The following is an 18,187-nucleotide window of genomic DNA, read 5'->3' as shown; positions in this document are numbered from 1 at the left end:
TGTACAGTGAAAAATTTATTAAGTTTGTTGACTGTTTTGTAGAAATAAAAAAAAAACATTTCATTTTCGCTAGTTCAAAATTCAAATGTCAATAATTAATCATGTAATGTCAATATTGGAAAACTAATCTCACGCAAACGGATATGTTAATATGATAAATACTTCCGAATGTTTTATATTGTACACGCAAAATTTGCATTCGCTACCTACTTGCCTACTTTTACTGCAAGCATCTTGTTCAAAGACATTTCATATATTTATTTATTACTTTTTTTAATTACAAGTTTACCGCTTCTATTTGAAGAATACTTCTGGTATTATGAATAAGGAAATAAATGTATTATTAGCAAAGATTTATCAAAAGCTACTGTGCAGATCGAAAATATCTTTCGTATTTCTTGAGTAAAATATTTGAATAAATGCCCAGTCGTGTAAGGCCGGGACCAATCTTTTCTTCAACTTCGATTTTGTTCCCTTTGGAGTAGAGATGCCGTGGGGTTCAAGTGCATAGGCGCTTATTAAAGATTTAAGTAGACACCTGGTAGATAGTACCGGTGACCCCAGAGCTGGTGCTTTCCTCGCTCAACGAATAAGTATCGCAATACAGCGAGGAAATGCTGCCAGCGTCAAAGGTACCCAGATGAGATGACCAGGAACCAAACATTTTTAATTTTATATTTATTAATTTTTAATTATTATTATTGTGTTTACGTGAAAAGACCTGTGCATTAGTTAAAAAAATATTACTAATTATCTATCTGAGTTAGTCCGTTTAATAAAAAAATATACAGTGTTTAAATTCATAATTATTATAATCATATATCTACCCGAATGCTACTAGAATGTCCCAGTAAGGCACACTTTCGCATTTAATTTCATACATCGTTAGATATGGTCCCTCGCCTTCATAGGGCACGCGTTCGAACCATATGGCTGATAAGGAAGCGTGACTAAAAAAATGAAACGGCTCCATCCACGTGTCGATAGTTAAGTTTTTAGGAGAAGAAGCGTGAGATGACAATTAACATAATTATACAGGACATAAATGTAGATATTCAATCAATGAATATTTTTTTGATTTAATATAAGCTGTGCCCTGCTGAAAAGTCAAGTCAAAAATAATTTTGTCATATAGGTAACACAATGTACACTTATGAACGTCAAAAAAAAGAAATGTATATGAAATGCTTCTAACTTTTAATTTAGTGCCAGTTCTCAAATCAAGGGCGTAGAACGCAAGAGAAGAACTCGCAATAAACTCTCCGTCACTATTTTTAATCCCCATGTTTTTAACAAAGTTATTTTTGGGCATAAAAATAAATTTTTGAGGTTTTGCAAGATTCTCATTCTCATAAAAGCTCTAGTGCTTTGGTGAAAGCTTTTTGAAATCGGTTCGTTCGATAGTTTCAGTATTCCACTGCTGCCCTCTCCCCTAAATTTCCAGTAGGTACCGGTTTGTTTCCAAAGCCTTCCCTCTACTTGCCCCTTGACTTTCTTGCCCCATCGACCATCCGTTTTTCGCACATTGCCCGATGTTCAAATCGATTGGGTGTTAAAATTTTCAGTTAAATACAATAAACAAAAAACTGAATTAATTTGTTAACAGTTGTGATCTGCTTGAAGTGGAACATGGATTATGTATTTTAGTAGTATATTATGTAGTAGTTATATAATGGGTATTCACGCGATATGTGCAAGTAAAAATCAGAAGATCAATTCATCAATTAGCGGAAGTTAAGGGGTCTCTTTGTTCTATTAATTGCTTAATTTCTTTAGTAATGGTCACTTGAAGCTGTGGTGAATCACCTGATGGCCTTGACAAATTGTTTGACATTTAGATTGTCGTTGGCAGCTGCGAATTGCTGCCGCAAGTAGTTTCAGTGCAGATGTTTCGTTTCACGTAAATGGCACGGTGACCGTTTTTCTTTTTTGCAATTAGAATTTTCTAGGATGTACACCTTGTAGGTTCGTTATTCAATATATTAAGTACTACCAGCGGTCTTTAAATAACACATTATAAAGGCGCGTGTGATACTTCAGCTTTGTGTTGTTGTTATCAAAATTGTGATATCTCTTATGATATTCATTGAATACAAATGATGTCAATGGAGTTAAAAGTAAATAAATAAATCAGTGGCGCGACAAACTATTGAGGTTTAGGCCTAAGATTTCTGTATATATTTTATCATCAAAATCCCTGTACCTGACAAACGCCGTCGACTTCTTCATCATTTCTTTGGTTTCTGAGGCCAGTCGGTTTATTCACCGTTCCAGCGAATGTTAAATGCGCACAAAGAAAGTCCATTGGTGCACAGCCGTAGATCGAACCTACGAACTCAGAGATGAGAGTCCCACGCTGAAGCCACTAGGCCAACACAGCTCATTTAATAAGAAAACTTTAGCCAATGATGGATTTGTGTAGAACAAAATTATTCCCATAAAAAAAGTAAACCTTTTTACAGTTTAACCAAAAAAACAAACAGCTTTCTAATATTCTATACCTAATTAGCTATTGGAAGTTTCAAGCATACATGATGTGGTTAATTGACTTGATTTTTTACAGTATTACTCAAACAAATAAGCCAGGTCAAACCTATTTCCAATATGTGACTCATCAATTGGCTGTAAGTGGCACTAACGAAGTGCTGATTCCAATAATTTAGACGTCAACGAAACCGAATTTCGATGTCTCTCTATCAATATCCATTGATTTTTGTAAATATACCTTTTTTGCAAGTATTATGGTGTGTGAAGTGGTGGCCTAGGGGCGACAGCGTGTGACTCCCATCCCTGAGATCGTAGGTTCGGTCCCCGGCTGTGCATCAATGGACTTTCTTTCTATGTGCGCATTTAACATTCGCTCGAACGGTGAAGGATAACATCACGAGGTTACCTTTGCCTTAGACACAAAAAGTCGACGGCGTGTGTCATGCCTATTAGGTTGACTGAATGATCATGAAACACATACACACACAATGGTGGGGCCAAGGATTTTTAAAGTAAAAGACACTCACACAGCCAGAAGAGCAGCCTTTTATAACCCTTAGTCTGACGTTTCGGAGATACCATTACTGGCAATCACACATTGGTGCGCGGCAGAAAGTGCATTAGCACTGGGAAACGAAATCGCAACATATATAATAAGATATTATATCTTATTTAATTTGGAATTGAAAATTCAAATAAACAATTGTGTTGCTCTGAAAATAAAGTTATTTTAGTACTTACACACTACTAATTACTTTATCTAAACTTAAATAACACTATCCTGAAAACAAAGACACGACATTAAAAGTCTATTATTAAAATTATCATTCCCTTTTTAAGCTTTTTACAATAACAATTAAGCAATATTGAATTCAATCCCGATGATTTTGAGTTCTGTCAACTCCAAACCAACTGCTTTTTCCAACCATAATAAAGAAACATACTAGTTTCTTTATATATCTCAAATATTTCTATTATTAAGAATTCGTCGTGGAAACGGTTATAATCCCATGCTTATTCATTCAACAGCCATCCGATTCCCCATAAATCCGGAGCGTTCTTTGTCCCCATCTCCAAATGCGGAGACACAATCAGCGAGCTGGTATGTGCACGTGCAATTACATAAACTGACTGTAATGGACAGTGCTTTATGACGGTTCATTACCAGTCTAGAGTTTTTCAATTGCATAAAAGGTTTAATAAAACTTAATAAGCTTTTTGCGCTGAGTTGTTTTATGGTGCATGAATATATTCCGCGATGTGTGCAAATAAATTTGGTTATTGGGTTGGGTAATACGGAGTTAAAGACGGCAAAAACCGAAAAATTACTTTTGGTGTAGAGATCTTATAATAAAATTTCTTAAATACACTACATCGACATACGTGTTTGATTCGTTCTCAAATTGGTTGGATCTGAAAGCCATTTTCCTCATTGAAATTTATTAAAATGCCATTAATCCGTTCCAACGTAAAACACCACTTCAGTTGTTTTTTATGCGTTTTTGAATAAGAAAATGTTTTCACGCTTTAATAAGTATTTAAGACTTAGGGTCCTTCAAGAAAAGAGCGTAGCAATTCCTAAAATGCCGGCAACGTACTTACGAGCCTTCTGGCAATGAGAGTGTCCATGGGCGGAGGAATCACTTAACATAAGCCTCCAACTCGTATTACATAAAAAAAAATCAATAGACATCATCTTCTTCGGACTCCTGGTTATAAAAATTAATGTGATTATGTTTTGTGAATGTATTAAAATAAAAAAATGCTTCGAAAACGAGGGAAACAAGCAAACAGACTGAGGGAATGCAATTATATTATCTACAAAGTTAAAAAAACAATTAAATATAACATATTAACTATATTATATCTATGCCCCATATCCGCTGTCCATATCAGGACATTGATTATATTAACACATAATAGCTGTTATTACAAGTATGCATTGCACAATTTTATCCTATATCTTATTATTTTATGTAATAGGAAGCAACCGAGCATGGGCACTCACATTGCCAGAAGGCTCGCAAGTCCGTTGCCGGCCTTTTAAGAATTGGTACGCTCTTCTCTTGAACGACCCTTAATAAAATTATCGTATACATAAAAATGTAGATATCAAGAATTTTACTTAATGGAAGTCCAAAATTATATTTTTGTTTCCATACTATTTTCATATTTCATCCTTGTTCTCAAGTTTTGTTTCTTTTGGATTTTCCATCGAATTCCGGTCTAATCTTATCTTAGTAGGTGATAGACAAGATACCCTATCACGTAGCCAGAGTCGGGAGCAGTAACTACCAAAAATAATCGACGGTTTAATTATTAAACTATTTTAAAATCATGTGTATTGAACGTAATATCCGCTATTTGAAAATCTTGTCTTTGACATAAACCTGTCATATGTAAAAAGTTTAATCTGTAGAAAATTATAGTAATACGTAGTCTATACGCAATAATTATTACTCTATAATTCCCATGGTCTATATTACATGAACTACTTTTGTCGAAGCAATATCAAATAATTGCAATATTGCCTTTGCGTTGTGTCGCCCCTGATATCAAAAATCGGTTTATATTTGCTTAAAAAGAAAAGTACTGGCGTCGTTTATGTGGTCCAGGGAGTAAATATTACGGGAGATGAGAATAATATAACTTTACAATGAGAGGAAAGGACGCAATAATGGCACAATCTAGGAACAAAAAGATTCTGGAAAGACATTTGAGTTTTTCCTATTTCTAAATGATGTATAAAGAGAAAAGTTTAGTACCTACTTTGAATGTGTGTGCGGCCCATAGGCCTCCAGAACTTATCATATTAAATATGAACTACTTAGTGTCTCAATAATTACGGAATAAATTTATAAGCACGTCATTAATTGTAATTGTCGTTACTAAAATAGGTTTTGCGTAATGTAAAATGTGTAAAACTAAATATAGATAAAGAATAATATTATGTCTTTTATAAAACACAATTCGACTTCAACTAAGACTCGTATGAATTACGAATGTTTTTGAAATAGTAACTGAGTGACGAAAATGATTAGCTGACACATACTGACATGACATGACATAGTCCACCTATGTTTATATGTAGTACCTAAACACTCTCTCATAATCCTTGCGACTATCATCCTCGAGGTCGTAGGTTCGATCCCTGGCTGTCCAATGGAATTTCTTTCTATGTGTGCATTTAACATTCGCTTGAACGGCGTAGGAAAACATCGAGATGAAACCGGCTTGCCTTAGACCCAAAAGTCGGCGTGTTTTAGGCATAGAAGACTGACCACCTACTTGCCTATTAGATTGACAAATGATCATGAAACACATACAGAAATCTGAGGTCCAGACCTAAAAACCACTACTGATTTATTTTTATTTAATTTATCTCTATAATAATCATATATCTATTAATCTGATTGGGCGACTAAAGTTCTGTTTCTCTCCAATTGTTTCTGTCAAAAAGTATATAAAGCCAATAATATATACAAGAGTATATAATATATATTTTGAAATATCTGTACATAATAAGGTTGCTTAATCTAATCTTGAATACTTTATCGATCTTGTCATCTTAAATAATCACAAAAAGGTGAAAAACAAAAGAAATTTAATAAAATATATTCGATTAAGTCATATTGATAATTTATTTCTATGCTAAATGATGACGACACAAGACTAGTTATAAAGAGGTAATAAATTAATATTCAATGTAGGCAGTACTTAGGAAATTCTATTTTTCACGGCCCTGATATATGTCCCGAATAAAAATAATACAATTAATTATTAAATAATACAAATTATACCTGTTTACTTAGAAAAGATTTTTGTCAGGTCAAAACTCAATGATCCAGATTGAGCATTCTGATAAACGAGCTAGGTCTGGTCCATAGTTGCTCCCCTCACACTTTTAAATCAATTATCCTTTAGTTTTTAATTAATAAATCGATGTATTTTTTTCTTCATGTTTGTTATGTTGGTCAATAAGTGCTTGTCACATTAAGTCTTGTATTTTATTGTTCTTTATATACCAATGTATAATATATTATGTATATTTTGTAAATGAAATAAAATTTAGCATCCTCCTACAGTGTTTCCTGTTAGTATGTAATTTAGAATACATGAAACTGTACTGTATTAACGAGAAATAAATTTGCCAACCATTACGGTAATTCAAAGATGTCTTATTAGTAAAATATTGTTTTCTCTTTTGATTTATTGGCCAAGTGACGCGAGACTATTTGACGTGAGTAGGTTTAAAGGTTACTTACTATCCTAGGTTTTATAATTGCAATACTATACTACTACTTAAAATTAAATTTAATACGTTTAAAATCACAAATATTATACGACAGTTTATTTATGAACTCATCCATGTTCAATGCATACATGTTTACAAACAATTAACATTACTCACATTCATTACTTACATTAGGTACTTATTGGTCATAAGTTTGCAATTTATAAGTGAACGGCAAGTGCCTTGTAATGGTTATAACTCAACATTCAACTATGAAAGGGAAACTACGATGAAAAGTTTTCTAATGTCGGAGTGTGAGCGGTTAACTTTAATTATTTTTGTAAATAAATCAGTGGCGCTACAACCTTTTTAGGTCTGGGCCTCAGATTTATCTATCATGATCATTTGTCAATCTAACAGGAAAGTAGGTGATCAGCAACCTGTGCCTAACACACGCCGTCAACTGTTTGGGTCTAAAGCAAGCCGGTCGCCTCATGATGTTTACCTTCACCGTTCGAGCGAATGTTAAATGCGCACATAGAAAGAAAGTCCTTTGGTACACAGCCGGGGATCAAACCTACGACCTCAGAGATGAGACTCGCACGCTGAAAGCACTAGGCCAAACTGCTCAATTTTTTAAATTACATTTGTATACAATTAAATTTAAACATGAGTGTTCAACAACTTTTGTTTAACTTAAAAACAAATACCGAAAGAAAAGATTATGACAAATGATGGACAAATGTATGTTTATTCAATCTATTTACATACAAAAATAATTACCTCAAAGGGTAAGATTCAGAGACAAATTAGCGAAAACGTTTTTTGTATTGGAATCCTCTTTCTTTGTTTTCAATGTATCAAAACATTTTAGCAATTGATAAACATATATTTTGAAATTTTTTATCTTTTTTCTAGAATGTTTTCGTATACCTCAATATTCAATTCATTTTAATTATTTTTACTGTATAAGCAATTTTATTCATAAATTCCGTCTAAGAAATGTATAAATTAAGTTTTTCATTCCGCTCGCATCGTCAATCGAATGGAAATAAAGCCTTCTTGGAAATCGTTTACGTAGATCTTAAAGTTAAATTAAGAAACGGTTTACCGCGCATTGTGGCCTGTCAAACGGCAGTTCGTCGCTTAGCTAACAATACCGCACAAGTCATATTTTAGCCAAATGACGTTTTTTACACCATTCGATAGATTACTTTCCCGCGCGTCTGATGAGCTCTCGCTAGAGGTAATATCGTCCAATAAGAGCGCGTTATTCAAAAACTAGTAACACAACACAACTCATTGGCTGCGCTAACACCGCGCAAGTCGTCATAACGCCATAGTAATTTTGCCGTGCCACGTCGCACCTTATAAGATCGTTTGTCGTTTTTAAAAAAAGCGCATTTTTTGTAACGGACTGGCCGCACTGATGTAGTTTAAAGGTAAGGTAACTTAAATAAAACATAGTATTCATATTTTATCTATTAAAATACGTCATACGATTGCAATTAAAAACATGAATACTTAAGCGGTGTTGGAATGAACAGTTTCGTTGAGTTAGGCGGTTTTCTCTTTGCTTGTTTTCGATGTCTGAATGACTTACGCTGTACTTCTGTGTTGAGTTTCTGACTGCTGCGGTATTCATCGATATAATTAGCAATTTTTACGCAGTTTTTTTAATGATTACTTTATCGTAATTACATTATATTTTACTTCAGAACACGAAAATGGACAAATTGGTCGATAATGATACCACGCCTGATGACTTTTCAAGAGTTGACGCTCAATGTAAAGTTATTACTTTACGTGACTTACAAAAGAGACATAGAGAAAAAATGTTATTAAATACATTGGGTATTAAAGAATGGTTTGTCCGATACTGGTTGATAACGACAGATTGTGCTATGCCACCGCCTTCTGAGATTTCTCGGAATGTAGATTGCTCCAAAAAGAACTCTGATGGTCACGAGCGTCTACAGCAATTTTTAGATAGCCTGCCGAAGATGCCATCGCACTACTGTCGAGCAAACTCATCCATGCATGCATCCATGGCACAATTATACAAAGAATACGTCAGTAAATGCGAATTGGATTCCTTAAAATGTCTTAGTCGTAGGGTTTTTGACAATGTATTCTTAAAACAGAATCTTAGTCTGTTTCATCCCAAAAAAGATCAATGCGATGTATGCTGTGGACATAAAGTTGGAAATATAAACGATACTGAAATTGCAATACATCGCGATAGGAAAGACAAAGCTAGAGAAGAAAAAGACACTGACAAAAAATTGTCAATAGAAGGAAAAACGTGTCATGTATTTATGCAAGATGTTCGATCAGTAAAATTAGCTCCCTACCTTCAGGCTAGTGCCATATACTACAAGACATTTTATCTGTTCACAATTTTACCATGTACAATTTGTCAACACGTGAAGCTTGCTGCTACTGGTTCGATGAATCAAATGGCTCCCTTGAAGCTTCTGTTTTCGCATCGTGCACTGTGGATCAACTACAGATAATTTTAAATAGAAAATTACTACCGGTAATATTGTATTCTGATGGCTGCTGTGCACAAAATCGAAATTCCATCTTAAGCAATGCTCTTCTGCATTTATCTATCGATAAAAAATTTAATACAATTCTAAAAATTCTTAGAAAAAGGTCACACGCAGATGGAATGCGACTCTGTACACAGTGCCATCGAATGTAGATTAAAGGGAAAAGAAATTTACCTTCCTTCCGCAGTATGCGAATATTACAAAAAAGCTAGAGATAACCCAATGCCATATGAGTCTCGATTATTAGAATTCTCTTTTTTTACCAATTTCAGTAAGGATTTAATTTACAAAACCATTCGTCCGGGCAGTAAATTCGGAGATCCCACTGTTACCGATTTAAGGGTATTAAAATATAACCCAGGTGGAACTATTTGGTATAGCTTAAACTATGACGAACCTTTGCAGCCGTTGCCTCAGCGTCCAATGAAAATTACCAATGTAAAACCTTTAGAAGAGCTGCCGAAAATATTTTCTGAAAGACTGCCAATTTCCCAAAGAAAATATAAGTATCTCCAAGATTTAAAGGGAGTGATACCTTCGAACTGCCACGCATATTATGATGAGTTATCTTATAAAAATTAAATATTTTTCATTATTAAATCCATAATCATTTTGTATTATTTTAGGAGTAGGTTAAGTATTCGAAGTGTTTATATTGTCTTGTATTGTTTGTGTTAAATGTACCATTTTTATTAAAGTATTTGAGAGTTTAGAATTATAAGAAGTCATGGAAAAAATTAACTAAATTACAAAGCAAACCACCTCTGGTTTCCATTGTAACTTTATCTAAGTTATTATTTTATTGATCTCAGTAGGTAAGTAGTTGATTTCGTCAAACAGTACAGTCGTAAAAGTCAGTGAGTTCCTATAATATATTATAATATTAGCGAACCCGGCAAGGGTTGTCCTGTTGGAATAAGAAAATAAAACGGCAAAGAAATGTGTTTATTTTTTTGATAAAAAGCTAATTTAGCAATCCTTTTTTATTTTATTGAAGTTAATAATTAGTTTTATAAAACTGTTTTTGAAAAAAATTTTTATTTCGATAGTTTTTCATAGAAAGATTTTCTATGAAAGACTTATAGAGCTTAAAAATAAAGGTAAAAACACTGCGTAAGTCTTCATTTTGTTAGAGTAAAACTGCTCAAGTCTTGAAAATGACGTAATAAGACGATATTTCTTTTATTTGTTTTTATAGTTATCATGCTTAACTAAATACAATATATTAAAAAAAATTTCATGCATGTATTGTACAAAATGTCAAAGTAATACAGTTTTTTGTCTCTCCTGAAAACTAAGCAAATCTGACATATGCGGTATTGTTAGCTAAGCGACGAGTTGTCACCTGACAAGTAGCCATTTCGGAATTCTAATGAAACAATATGAATGTCACTCACGTAATTGTGGCGGGAGTCGATGCAGGCTTTGTAGCTTCTGCATTACGTAGTGACCACTGACTAAAGACTACATAACTTTTTTATCTACGCCTCTATAGTCTATGAAAACAATTATTATCTATTAGTTTCGATGAAGCTTCATCAAAAGATTATTAAACAATTTCAATCATAAAAATGCGAATAATACAATTATATTCTTGTTTTAATTAAGTAAATAATATATGTGACAGTAATTATACTAATATTAATATTTATTCACGCAGCTATCATGACGATCTTTTTAAATATAATTATACTTGATTTGATAATTATGAAATTGTCATACTTAAGCGTGTTGTATGATACTTACAATGTATTCCAGTATTTCATAAACAATAAAACCTTTATTAAATTTTAATCCAAAAGAATGTTAAATAGCTATATTTCAAGTGTTTCAAGGCGTAAAATTAATTTACGATAGCCAATTAAATATACAACTTAGTCACGCGATTGATCAACTCTTATAAAACACAATCTAATCGCTTTAACATTGTTTATGCAAACAAATTTTTATATGAACTAGTTTTTATTAATAAAATTTGATTTAGGATCATGGAAACAATTATTAATACCGCTTTTATTATCTTTTATAAAAAAAACATGTAATCAATTTGTTACGTAATTAACAAGGAATTTGTTTATATTCACAGATAAATTTCTCATTAACCGTTAAAGAAACTTCAATGTCAACTGTCACTTCTTCTTTAATATGTACATCAAAACGCCATTATTTATTAATGACGTTTTGATCACTTGAGGTGTTGAAGGTAAGTATCAATTGATTCGTGGGATAGTTCCGTTATTGTAATTGTGTTCGTCATGTGTGAAGTTTTTATTATTAGGCTTGAAGATTTTTTAAGTAAAACCAAAAACTTGGCGATTAAAAAGAGTGGCGGAGAGTTTATTGCCAGTTCTTCTCGTCAGTTCTACGCCCTTGATTTGAGAACTGGCAGAAAATGTAAAATTAGAAGCATTTAAGATGTATTTCTTTATTGAGGTTCATAAGTGTACATCGTGTTACCTAAATGAATAAATGGTTTTGAATTTGAATGTAATTACTGCGCGACTAAAAACATTCGAAACTTCGAGCTGTAGATATACGTTTTTGTGATAAAGTTCAGTAAAACAAACATTTTTAAAAACCGGTGCTTCTCCTAGATTTATTTGAATAGATTATGTTATGGTTTATATACGAGTTTGCGACATTATGACATAACAAGACATGATATTTTATACAGAAATATATATTTTTTCATAAAATAGTTTTTATCAACTCAGATTTCTGTATATATATGTTTAAAGCTCATTTGTCAATCTAATAGTTGGCTTCCTGTGCCTGACACACCCCGTCGACTTTTTGGGTAAGGCAAGCCGGTTTCCTCACGATGTTTTCATTCACCGTTTGAGCGAATGTTAAATGCGAACATAGAAAGAAAGTCCAGTGCACAGCCGGGGATGGAATCTACGACCTCAGGGATGGGAGTCACACGCTGAAGCCTCTAGGCCAACACTGCTCCCCTGGAATAAGGCGCGTTTTTAACAGCTTAATCTCGATGCTCGATTCATTTTAGGACCTTGGTCAACATGCAAATATTCTTAATGAATATCTATTATGTGTATTGTTGACTGCCAATGGGAACTAAATTATTTTTTACAATAGAACATTTAAATTGGTTTAGAACCTGAATGAGCTATTGTGAGTTTTGTATGACATCCGGCTAATGAGATTAAAAATGATACCGTAAGGAGTTACTGTCGGGTAACTGGATATTAAATGCCTTATTCAAGCAACAGCTACAGTAACATATATGCATCATAATATTATATTTTCAATGTATACTAAAAGATAATTAAAAAAAACTGAAGCGCGTAGAACGGACCGAAAGTAAACGGATGTTAGGTTATGTTTTATTACTAGGTAGGGATGCTCGATGATCATCGATGTTCGATGAAAAATATCGTAACATCGATGTTAACTCACGGCCTCCCGCACGACCAGTGCAACTTACGAAACAAATAATGTCTTCTATGAACGCATCCACAAATCAGGTTTATTAAAATTTTGAACGCGTATTCATTCTTTGCGCCCTGGTAGTAGTAGTAGTAGGCGTAGTCTCGCTCGCTCTTTCTCTCACACTTCCTCACTACTCTTTATCAACAAAGAAATATATTAAAAGGTTTTTCTTTATCAACATTCCTTTTCATTCAGTCAGTTGATTAAAAATATCGGAATATGTAATTTGTTATTTTTCTTTATAAATTTCGAACCATTTCACTGAATTTTATTTCTTTGTCAATTATCAATGCAAAAATCATCGATATCGAACATCGGTGTTGGGCTTTTTTATAAGTTTTCCTAACATCGATCATCCCTATTACTAGGGTGAGATTCAGATACGAAACTTAGTGTTACTATGACTTGCGATTGTCAAAATCCAATACAGTTTTGAAGTACGGAATTCAGACTGCGCTAAGAATCGCTTCTCAATTTCTTTAAAACGCTGATCTAGATGAACTGACGAACGTAACTGTCAAAATATGTATTTAAAAGTAAAATGGAAATTTATTTACTTTTTCTTTCTTACTTTCCTATACTGAATTAAGTGTTAGTGCATGTTAGTCTAAAGTACTTCACAGTGGATAAAAATAGTACAAAAGAAAACTTTGTTATGTTAAATATCCCTATTAGTAAATTAGGTTAGACTTAAATTACTTATACATAGTAATATTCCACGATGTCTCAGTGTATAATGTGTTAAAAAATATTTTACTTTCTTAATTTCCTATACAATGGGATCAAATGTATTGTATAGGTACTAAAGTAAACTTTAAGATACGCACTTATATATGTATGTTTATAAGGTAGGTATAAACGAAATATTATAAGCAACCAAATATATTTTTATCTGAAGTAATTAAATTCGAATTTCTGGACTGGTTACAAAGAAAATCCTTTTATGATAATTTATTTATTTACAAATACGAATGAATTGACGGTAAAGAAGCAAATCTATTATATTTATTTTAAACAGAGTTTAAATTGATAATCACCGGTACTACGTAACTTGGTAAAGCTTTACTGTCTTTATAGATTACTTGTAAAATATACCAATTATTAAAGCACCATTAGGCGATTCATTCAATATTGGTAAATGATTCATATCTTTAAAACTACGCAGAAATTGGAACAAGTTACTATCAAGACTAAAGTGACTCACCGATGACGAGTTTCATTCATAAAATCCGGTCCCTGTTCGAATCTCAGCGAAAGGACATTGTTCCGCGAAGATTTATCTTGCATTCACAAGTGATTCATGGCTAAATATTAGTATTTCTTGGAAGCCATAAAGGATTTTTTAAGTAGTTTATTGTTGATGATAAGTGCGTTAAAGAATCATAATGTACTCTGTTCTATCTTCGCATGGATTGAATATATTTTTTTAAATACTTTGGAAATTGCCTGTTATTCAGGGATAGTATTTTCATTTTATACCAGGTGCTCTTCAAAAGGTTTCCGTTTTAAGATGTCGAAACCCAAAAACATTATTATCAGTTATCAGAAAAACTACAAGTCTTTAACGAGTAACAGCTTTTATATTATGTATTACATTTTGTAATCATTACATTTAAATTGTACGTATAGAAAAAATTATATGATAATAAGACTTATTCAACATAAGTATCACAAAATATACACCATCATATTTAACTTTTCCGTCAGATATTCACTTAAGCAGAAAGCATGAATTACATGTAAACGAATCTACTTGAGGCAAGCTTTATAAGTCCGGACCTGCCGGGCATAAAATTGTGCTCGGAACTGAAATTATTAGAGGAACTCTGAGGGAATCTCGGCTGAGGTATACGTGTTATATTGCATTTGAGGGAAGACGGGTGTCGATAATAGGGCAAAGTTCAAAGAATCTATGGATGAAATAAATTCAGTCCAGTAGTTCTTTTTTAAATTCAGTTCGTCACAAACAACACAACATAATTGTAGATTCCGTAAGCATTTGAGAAGGCATTTCTAAAAGCCTTTTAGCAATATTAGAAATGTAGTTTCTACTACTTGTATGGTTTCTAAGTATGTATTATGACGGCTGACTCACCTGATCACTTTCCCGATCGAAATGCACCTGTAATTAGAGAAAATTCATAAGTTCTCGTTTGATAAGAGAAATCAATCTCTGACATGTTTTACTTTATAGTAAGACAGTGTTGGCTTATTCGTGGGTTAGGTTCAAATCCTGGCTGTGCACATTGGTTCAGACATTAGTCTGTCTATGTGCGCATGTAACATTCGCTCGAACGACAATATCGCGAAGAAACCCACTGACCCAAAAAGGTCGACGGCGTGTGTCAGGCACAGGAGGGTAGATCACCTTCTTGCCTATTAGATCGGAAAATGATTATGAAACAGATACGGAAATTTGAGGCCCAGACCTAAGAAGGGTGTAGCACTATTGATATAGTTTTTTTATTAAGGCATACAAGGGCTGATATAGAATTCAGGCACAGAAGTGAAACATAAATTATTAACCCTTATTCATAAAAACTAAATTGCAATCATTTGCCCAAAGTACTCTTTTGTCTCTTTCTGCCAAATGGTGATAATGAATAGAGAATGTACTTGAAAAACTATGCAATTGGACTGATTTATTTTTTATTAACAAGGTTACAGGTAAGTTTTTAGATAGATCAGATTAGTACTAGATTTGGAGATGTGGCTATTCGTTGCTTGATGTCGACTTAAAAAAAAAACTAGCAAAAAAATATGAAAGCTGACATTAAAAATCCATCTAAAATGAAGATGAAATGTTCGTGAGTTAATCTTAATGCGGCAAGTGATTTGAGATCTCATTTAAATTCAAATAAGTGGGTTGACTCACGAGGCGTTGACATATGCACGTATGCATTTAAAAATGTGTTATATGTATGTTATATATTTTTTTCAAAGTCACATTTCTACCGTAATCAATCGAACCAAAGACTATAAAAAAATAGAAATTGGAGCAATTGAATTCTTTATTTTCATTTTAATCTGTGTCTCGTGTTTAATTTGAATTTAGAATATCGATTCGTGACTTAATTTCACTGTGAAGGAGACATTTATATTATTTTTTTAATCTAATCTGTGTTTCTATACGAGTTTAATTTGAATTTCGAATATTGATTTGCAACTTAATTTCACTGTTTTCACATATTATGTATATTCATGTAATTTCTTATTAATTGTTAGCAATAGAAGCCTCCTTTAGGTATACTAAAATAAAATCATAAAATCAACAACAATCATCAATATACAAAAATTGGTGGTAACCAAATCCTACATAGGTTAGGTTAGACGGGTAATGGTAGATATTTTTTTTATGTTCAACCCTTTAATTCTACCATCAAGCGCTTTTTTATAACAGGGATATTAGTACTGTAATAATCTTTGGCAAAACAACGTGTACGGAGTCATTAGTATTAATATTTCGTATAAACAAAGGGTATTCCACGAGTATTAAATAGCGTAAAACAAATTATGTAGCGGATGAGATGTTATTGTGCAAATGACCACCGGGCTAGATAGTTTAGAATTACTTGTAATACGACCTAATACCTTTCCTGCGAGTCGGCATTCGCGAGATGAATTGTTTTGAATCCTACAGCTTGCATACAATAAATATATGCTAATAAGCACCCCATTGGTCTATTTATTTTTTTATAGATTTTAGTAAACAATTCGGTTTCAGGTACTTAATTAGCCAATGTTTTTAGGTCTCGAGAATTGTAGTAGATTTATTATTCTTGCTATTACAGATTCGGATGGTCTCTTTAAAAATATTTCAAAAATAAGTATAACCTCTGCAATTCAGTAAATAGTACGGTAAGGGAGTGGACGTTCATTGCGACTTCAGAAGAGTTGCTGCGTTTGACAAGATATGCTTCACGAGACTTAGGGCCAGCCTCCAGTAATGGAGTGGCACCAAAAGAACTCAAATAAATGTAACTAATTGTAAGGTATGAAAGAAAGTAGTTTTTAAGTTTATTAAATAGAAATCTTTATAGATCTTTAATAAGCGTTGTATTTGCTGTGCTTACTTACGTGCTCGAAACAAATATCAGTGAAACGTGCAAAAATGTGTCTGCGTCGTGTTCTGTGGCGCTTTTTAAAACATACCTTGAATTGTAGACTATGTTTCGGAGTTGCTTAAGTAACCAAATCTTCTCTATTCCTTGTTTATCATAAACTACTAAATATATAAATCGTAACAATAAACCATTATTTTACCTATACGTATTTTTATATTCAGTAGTTTAGTGTAGGTAGTTTTGAGTTCGGTATTGTATATTTTAAGTCTTTATTTATTAAATTTTATTCACCTGTTTTGTGTTGTAAACAAAGTGTTATTATTATAATGTTACCTTATTTAAGGTTTTCTTCTAACTGCGTCGCCATGACCCGTTTAAAAATAAATTAAACCACAATTGAACCGGTTAGTATTACGTTACGAGGAGTACTTATTTAAATGTATTTAGATAGTGTTGAGAAGATAGTTTCAAAGTTACGATCATATCAAGGTGAAAGGGCGCAATAAGATGCTGCATGTTGATCTGTAAGTATTTTGTAGATTTTGATTCAATTATTGGATTATTCTAAAATTGCTTGACAAATATACGATAAAGGAACTTGTAACAACATGTTTTGATGGCTGATCTGCTAGAAATAGATCAATGCTAGATCGGTTGAGGATATATATAATGTAGACAGATGTTACTACTTATGTTCATATATACTGCATAAAATATGCACCAGATAGCACACCCCACATACACATCTTCACTTTCACACTATAATAACCTTTGAACCTTTTTTTATTTTTTTTTATTCCATCTTTGGCTATATCTTTGGTATAATTATTTTTTATTATATATAATTTGTAGGCTGTAGGATTACGAACCTAAAAAAAATAAACTGCCTCTAAATGCCGTTTTTATTAGCAATAAGTAATTCGTGTTACTTTGTATACACTGTTTTTGTACTAAAAATATTACTCAAGCTACTTGGTGGAGGGAGTAGTGTTGGACTAGTGGCTTCAGCGTGCGACCTTTAGGTTCGAACCCCAGCTGCACCAATGGACTGTAATATTTAACATTCACTCTAACGGTGTAGGTAAACATCGTGAGGAAACCAGTTTGCCTTATACCCAAAAAGTCGACGGTTTGTGTCAGGCACTGCTGATCACATACCTACCTATAAGAAAAGATCATGAAACAGATACAGAAATCTGAGGCCCAGACCTAAAAAGGTTGTAGCGCCACTAATTTTAAGAGAAGATTCTTGGGTGACATCCGAAAACCAGAATTATGGGACGTGTCGTTTCTGAGACAGTAATATAAGCGTCACCTTAGAGCCCACATTCTTGTAGGCTTATGATTACTGAAGTCGTTTCTCCTTCGACTGGCATTGACCTCTTAGGAACATTACA

General features: G+C 33.0%; 1 protein-coding gene and 1 long non-coding RNA gene across 2 annotated transcripts in view; one reads left to right on the top strand and one right to left on the bottom strand.

Moving 5' to 3' along the window:
* The window catches only part of LOC125051494, a 40,399-nt gene that overhangs the window by 18,644 nt on the left and 3,568 nt on the right, over window positions 1-18,187 (bottom strand). Inside the window, exon 2 of the mRNA XM_047651822.1 lies at window positions 14,822-14,848. The gene's annotated coding sequence lies outside the window, so the exon portion shown is untranslated. The remainder of the gene's footprint in view (window positions 1-14,821; window positions 14,849-18,187) is intronic.
* On the top strand, window positions 7,866-10,216 carry LOC125051498. Its single transcript, XR_007117293.1, has 2 exons — window positions 7,866-9,260; window positions 9,682-10,216. It is a non-coding gene; the product is annotated as an uncharacterized LOC125051498 (long non-coding RNA).

This window comes from Pieris napi, chromosome 8 (assembly GCF_905475465.1).
Source record: "Pieris napi chromosome 8, ilPieNapi1.2, whole genome shotgun sequence".
In the NCBI taxonomy this organism is placed as follows: domain Eukaryota; kingdom Metazoa; phylum Arthropoda; class Insecta; order Lepidoptera; family Pieridae; genus Pieris; species Pieris napi.
Note: the sequence above shows the minus strand (reverse complement) of the source record. Positions and strands in the feature narration are given on the sequence as shown.